Here is a 6,000-nt window from a genome sequence, read left to right as displayed (position 1 = left end):
TTTTCATTACTACACATAGAAGATGAAATGAAAATTCCCCTCATATTTGACTTGCTGGAATTGACAACTTACTGGGGAGCCTGGAGCTGGGTGAGTGAGGAATATTCAAAATTAAAACAGATAAGAGTATAACCTTATAATTATTATGCATATAACTATTATGCGTATAAAAATATATAGTGCAATTTTCCTATGTGGTATAAACACATTATAATTTTGAAAAAGGCTGGAAAGGTGGCCTTTAGGCTTAAGTAATTCAATCGGAATGGTAATATGTAGTTGAAAGAACATATTTTTGCATACATTTTGTTTGAATATTGTTCATCTTAATAAACACAAATCTTGAAGTTGCTCCAAGGATTGGCACCTTGGAAGTTATTCCACGGGAGACGATACCTAGTGTTTGTAGCTGTATATGTTATGATTGGATCTGACAGAACAATCTTCAATGAAGATGTCCCCAATACTTCTCACTTCATGACCTTCCTTTTTTAATTACTTATAACTTAGCCAAATGTCTTTTGGAGTGAAAATTTTCTTGCAAGATGCTTTCCCTCAGTCTGATGATTTTCTTGTTTATTTCTTATTTTACAGATAAAATACTATAAGACTGCATGAGTACAAAGCCAGAAAAAGTGTAATGCTATCCAAGTGAAAATGTTGTTTTACTTCTTTTAATTTTTCACTTTTAATTTTGCACATTTTGTAGTAAAAAATATTAAATTTGAGATGCATTGAGAGGCTTTGTTTTGGCTAAATGTTTCTCTTGCTCCTCTAAAAATTTATCCATGTTTGAAAAATTCCATTTTGTAAATGTTCAGAAAAGTCTTCCTGGAGATTTATCTGCAAACTGAAGAGTCTGTCTACTGTGGACACGCTCAGAGCTGCACAAACATAATTCTTCTTACGATTAGAGCTAAGCACCACAAAATGTTTTTCCAGTGCCCCTCAGGGACCCTTCTGTTGACATAGTGCAGAGAGATTAATTTGAATGCAGTGTGGACAAAAACAGAATTTAGAAGTTGGTGAGTATATATATACAGGGAGAAAGAAATGGAAAGAATATGATGAGCTGAGAGTGGAGCCACGAACACATACGTATGTGCAGGAAGTGGAGACAGGCACAGAGTGTGACAAACAGCCAAGGTACGTGAAGAGAACTGAGATTAGCTGAGCAAAGAGACCAGGACAAAGAAGTATGTTTTGATGAAGATTTCAGGAATAGGGTTGAAAAGGAACAGCAACTAAAACAAGGAGGGCTAAACAGAGGTTTGAGAGCTGGTTAGTAGAAGCTGAATTATTTGGTTACATAAGAAGACAGGATTGCAAAAGATATAAAGAAGGCTGGAATGAGAGTCAGGCAGAACACCGAAATACCATTTTAAAGGTGCAATGCAAGGTTAAATGCAAGCAGTTAGCACATGGAAAATGCCAATGCTGATAATGCTTTTGAAACCTTAAATTGAACCCTCGGGCACAAGCGTGATGATGCACTACCATGGCATGATGATACACTGCCTCTTCTACAGAAACCCAGCTTTACTCAGTGAACCCCGTTCACTGAAATCTCCTCTGGGTTTCCACGAGGTTATAAATTGAAAGAGATTATCAAACTCCTGCTTCATCAACTTTAGCAGTCAGAAGGTGTGAAAGATATTAAGCAGTGGATTGCCAGAAGGAAAGCTACCTGAATGGAGATGCTGAAATTAGATTCTATCTGTCTCTGACAGAGTTCTCATATAACTCTAAACAAATAATTTTAATATAACTGTTTTGGATGGTCACCAATTGCATATTTCCAGAGAGCCACCCAGAGATCTGAGATCTATTTTTAATTAGTGTTGGCTGCATATGAATTCCTCTGGAACTATGTTTCACACACGATGACTTCAAAAGTCGGGTCCTTGGTGCCTGTACTTGGACACTGAGTATTAGAAACTAGTTTTGACTTCAAGCTCTCTCTTTCCCAACAGACAGAGCTTTTCACCTCCAAAGATTCCCTGAGTCCAGATGTGCCTCTAAGTGAAGAAACATAATTTAATTTGGTTATTCCACAATTCATTTAAAGCTGAATACCTCAAAAAACAACTCTCTTGGTTATGCAAAATTACACTGATTTGTTTGTTTCAACTTGAACATTTAGTTCAGTCCTACAGGGCTTTTGGCACTTTTTTTGGTGAGGCTGTGATTCATCCCACACAAAGGGTCAACTAGGTTCTTGAATTAAATACATAAAGAAAAAAACAAAAAAACAAAAAACAACATTAATTCTGGAATGAGAAAACCATTGTAGCTCGCATTTACTGAAGAAAAACCTACATAGTTAAGCTTTGTAACTAAAATAGAACCTCCACTTTTGGATGGATACCAGAGAACAGTTTGGAGTTTCAGTAAAATATCGTGTAGACAAATTAATTTCAGTGGAACAATAGCTTGAAGTGTTGCATTCATTTCATCTTCGAACTCAGGAAATCCAGACTGTGATTCTTTCATACCCAAGCAGAATTTATTAAATGACAGCTAAAGTAGGAAGATACAGAGCCAGAAACCTGGGGTAGAAAAGGAAGATTTTCTGTAGTAGTGTGGGAGGATGAAGCTCAGAAGAGTGCTTAATATCTTTTAGTGAGTTGGGTATTTACTCATCTGAGTGCCTAAAAGCTGAACTCCTTCATATGCAACTTCACAGACCACAAGACTGAAAGCAAAGGATTACACAAGGAAAAATGCAACCATAATTGGTTCAGCTGAAATGAAATTTGGAGAACACTCCTCATCCTGGAGTGATGTCTGCAGCTCATGATGTAGTTAAAAAAATGAAATTGGAGACAACAGACCAACGTTTAAATGTTGTTTTTCTCAAAGTATTTAAGGCTGAACACTTAAACTGCATATATACTAATATTTTTCATTTGACTGGTAATTTTGACACATAGTTTGACACCTTGTATTTGCAGGTCTAATACTACCTCTCCACAAACCAAACATCCAAATAAATGTGTGGTAGAGGAAATATTATTCTCCTGTTTACCTGAAGACCACTGATGTGCACAGGAATGTCACAGTCTCCCAGATTTCAGAAATAAAGTCTGTGGGAGGAACAAACAAACACCTGATACTCTTGTTGGTTTTTCTTAACACAACTTTTAATACAAGGACAAGATTTCCCCCTGTTAAACAGTCACTTAAAAATTAGGAGTGTTCTTACTATTTTGAATGGAAATGAGGAGGTATGCACACTTTCTCAAACAAAGCAAAACAAAACACAAGAAAAACCAATTCCTTACTCATAGAAAAAAATAAACAATCCATTACAGAAAAATGGTATCAGCCTTCTAGGCTGCGTGAGTATGATGGCATTTGAACTACCTGTCCAAAATATTGCAGGTGCTTTCACTCAGCAATTTTCCTTTGAGTGAGACAATGTCTTGCGCTGAAAAGTTCATGAGATACTATAATCTGAAATGCTAAGTACTTTTAAAGCATTCACATAATTTTATTTGAAAGATCCCCTTGAAACAATAAGAGCGAATGTTGCGTACCTGGTTTCTGTTACCTTCTACAAGTGAGAGATGTCTACAGAAAGTCTAAAGTTTCAAAGGAAAAGTCATAATATATTCAGCTCAGTGGTCCAACATTTTGGCCAAAAAATCTGAGAACACTGTATTTGACACTCTAATACAGTCAACTTGCAAGTTTTAATAGTACAATCTTCATTTTCACAGTGTACAGTCAGAAGGAGTTGTTAGATACTGTAATCTTACCAACTAAGTAATACAAACTATTAGATTTCAGTCAAATCTATTACTGTATTACATTTAAAATTAAGCTATTAAGATAAATGAATGAGGCTAAATGCCCAAAATAGAAAGAGGTCTTTAGCTGCAGCCAGAAAACAGGACACATATGATGACACCTGTTCCCCAGGTCACAGCAAGAGCATGAGGCTCCATGAGTGTTGTGGTCTCAGGAGACAAACCACACTTCACACTACAGAGGGAGAAAAAGTACTTTGTAAATGCAATGTGAAGAAAATTCCTTTCTACTTCCAAACACAGTAATGACTGAAAATCTGAATACATGAGGGATACAGTAAAGATCTAAAATCAAAGATCTTCCATACAGCCATTAAGCACAAATTCATTTTGTGTGAGGCGCCACATCCAGATGTGGTTGAACTCTGGTACTTCTAGAATATTATACATTGCTAATTGCTCATGAGGCAAAAAAATAAAAACACTCTGCTGACCTTTGCTGTTGAATAACAAAAGGTCCTATGCATGGGATCCAGTTGCAATGATTTTTTTCCCACACAGATGTACTATAACAAGCATATTGAGGACACTGTCTACAATATTTCTGAGGTCCTTGAAGAATGGAGATAAACACTACAGTTAAGCAGATGCAGATTTAGAAAAAACAGGGAGCTGCACACCTATTCATTTTACCTTTTTTTTCCTTAGAAAATGTGTTAAATCAAATCTTTTTAGAATTAATCTTTCTTAACATTTTGGCATGTGTCCTCAGTCCTGTGCTTATTATTAAATACCATTAATTTGCAACATCAATATAAATGAAATCTGCATTGAACCCCAATTTTATTTTTAATAATGTTGCACCAGTATGTTAAACTAGCATTAAAAATAAATCTCAAGTCAGAATTGCCAGCCTATTTCCATAAGTAAATGACAGTAGAACTGCAGATTCTTTGCCTTCAAGAATGGTTTAATCTCAAACACACCAATTCAGAGAAAAATGTGGGCTATAACTCACGGGAAAACTCAAATTCCTGATAGAAACTAATCAAAGATGGATACCAACATCAGTTAAAGGCAGAGTGGAGATGTAATATTTATATACCTCTCCTAACGCAAGAAAGTAAAATATGGCAAGCAAGACTGTTTTTATCTAACTCCTGATTTTGAAAGGGATGTCTGTTTCTGGCTGGTGCTATGAGTTCGATGCACAGTAGAGAATACACCAGACATAAGGCCTCTGCCAATTTTTTCTAGTATAATAAAATACTTTCTTGTATATTGATAGCAACAACAAAGTGGTGTGAAACTGATAAAAGCAAGGTCTTGAGTAGGCTATTGTGGTTTCATAAGTGACTGCAAATAGCACTTATGAATGGAAATATGCAGCTGCTATGCAGAAATGCCATTAATTATTGCAATATTTTGAGGAAAAAGGGAAGAATGACATAATAAGAAGCCAGACCCTAGCTGAGGCTCTGTGTGAACTGATGGAAGTAAAACTCTGCATCAGAGATTTGTGGCACTTGAAGGACTGGGCCTTGTAAAATGTGAGCATTTACGTGTGTCCTATACAGCTGGACACACATAAATGGGGATTTTGATTGACAGATCTCCTTTGTTTCTGTCAGGACATGCCACTCATTACTTCTTAAGTACCATAGAACATATGTGGTATCTAAAATTGAATGGTGGGCCTGAACTTTTGCATTTTGGCTGTGTGATGTGAAGTTAAAAGATATAGACTTGATTTCAACAAGCAAACAGAAGCAAATGTGATCCTTACTTACTGTTGGCGCTTTCAGTACCTGAGGTTAAAGAGCCATCTCTTTCTCTGGTATAATTTTTCTGGTTCAAGGGAATTGTGGAAGAACAAATTCAATGCAATACGATCACCTGGTCACCCAGCAAACAGCAGATATGTTCCTTTTGTGTGGAAGCCTGCATACAATCAGTTTGCCATCTAGTGGCAAATATTTTGAACACCATAATTTAAAACAGTTCACGTTATTTTAAATGCCCGGGTGCGTTAAATCGGCTGAGGTATATGAAAACATATATTATCACATGGAAATTATTTTAAGGCTTAAAGGAGCAACTGTATATATTTACCCAGCACTGTACACTCAGACAGGAACAATTTCCCAACTCAAGCTGGCTATCTAATGCAAGAACATTAAAAATTGCACTAATACTTCCTGCATGGAAGTGTTGGATGTGGTTGGATGTGTATTACCTGTAGCACTTT

This window comes from Lagopus muta, chromosome 2 (assembly GCF_023343835.1).
Source record: "Lagopus muta isolate bLagMut1 chromosome 2, bLagMut1 primary, whole genome shotgun sequence".
Taxonomy (NCBI): domain Eukaryota; kingdom Metazoa; phylum Chordata; class Aves; order Galliformes; family Phasianidae; genus Lagopus; species Lagopus muta.
Note: the sequence above shows the minus strand (reverse complement) of the source record.